The 1,372-nt window shown below is 34.7% G+C and overlaps 1 non-coding gene across 1 annotated transcript; it reads left to right on the top strand.

The window, feature by feature from the left end:
• The first annotated feature begins 253 nt into the window (after window positions 1-253).
• Trnak-uuu (transfer RNA lysine (anticodon UUU)) lies at window positions 254-326 on the top strand. The gene has a single exon. It is a non-coding gene; the product is annotated as a tRNA-Lys (tRNA).
• The last annotated feature ends 1,046 nt before the right edge of the window (window positions 327-1,372 follow it).

The following is a 1,372-nucleotide window of genomic DNA, read 5'->3' as shown; positions in this document are numbered from 1 at the left end:
GTTTCAACGTTTATAAAATGGGACAGCAATCCGCTAACAAATGTAGATTAGTACGCTCATTATATTTTTGCGAAGATATTTAAAGTATAACTACGTTGTGAGAAATGAATTTATTAGGGGGGTGTACCTTTTTTTTTTTTTTTTTTATTCAGCCGTAAATTTAGCAGTCACAATAAAAATGGACTCGTGACCTACTTTTAAAAAATTATTTCCCGTGCACGATTTGCTACGTAATTTTTTCCCTAGCGGCAGAGCCCGGTTAGCTCAGTCGGTAGAGCATCAGACTTTTAATCTGAGGGTCAAGGGTTCAAGTCCCTTATCGGGCGTTCATTTTTTTTTAGTGACTCAAAAATTCTTTATCATTCTGATATTTAACAATTTCATTTAACTTATTATTTAAATTTAAACTAATGTAACTTGTCATTGAAACTCATTTTTGAATAACGAACTTGTAAAAATGTGATTATTATATTACAAGAAAATCGTTTTAAAATCTTCGTTTTAGTAGACCTACGAATAACATTTTGTTATTATAAACGCTTAGGCCTATATAATAATATATACAACAAATTTTGTTGTTTTTTTTACCTTGGATACTGACAAAATACATCATTTTTGCTTACGATGTGTGAATTTTTATTCTCCATCTCTCTGTGACAAGGACTTTGTTCCATAACTACTGAGGTCAATGACCTAGACAGCGCATTGCCACACCAAACAGGAGACAGGTGAGATCGCTTTGGTAAGATTACCTGGTCACAGTATCAGATTCACACTTCACCATTAGTTTCATTAGATAGATGAAAACTTCACGATACTGAATTGTGATCTGAGCCCAAATATTCTTGGGTTTTGCTTATATAGGGCCTAGAATTTAAAAAAAAAAATGTCTACTACCCGTTTCATTACCCTTGTTGATAAAAAGATAATTAAAAAAAAAAAAACAATCACATAAAACGAACATTTTGAAAAAAAAAAAAAAAAAAAAAAAAAAAAAAAACTTGCAAGAACAACTTTAGGGCTAAATCTAAACGATAAATATGCATGTGATATTTATGTGGCGGTTTGACCACTAACGTCATAAGGTGCTGTGGGGGGGGGGGGGGGGGGGGATTCCATCCACGGGGTGACACCAAAATGACACATAATTTTCATGAGAAATTCTTTTTCTTCCCTATTGTTAGTTCAATAGGTTAGATGCTGCGTGGTCGGATGACAGAGCTAACGACTGCTAACTTTAAAGTCTCGAGGTCGTATCCTGTTTAACGTCAGTGAGTCCAGCAACCTTAGCTTTGCCGTGGGCGTCTAGTTGTATTTTAGTAGAGCCCAAGCTGTGGTTGAAATGTGTGAAGGTCTTGTTCTGGTCTAGTTA

Source organism: Physella acuta, unplaced genomic scaffold (genome assembly GCF_028476545.2).
Source record: "Physella acuta isolate Inbredline_101_S28 unplaced genomic scaffold, ASM2847654v3 ptg001696l, whole genome shotgun sequence".
Classification (NCBI taxonomy): domain Eukaryota; kingdom Metazoa; phylum Mollusca; class Gastropoda; family Physidae; genus Physella; species Physella acuta.
The sequence above is the reverse complement of the archived record's forward strand: the minus strand, read 5'-3'. Positions and strand labels throughout refer to the sequence as shown.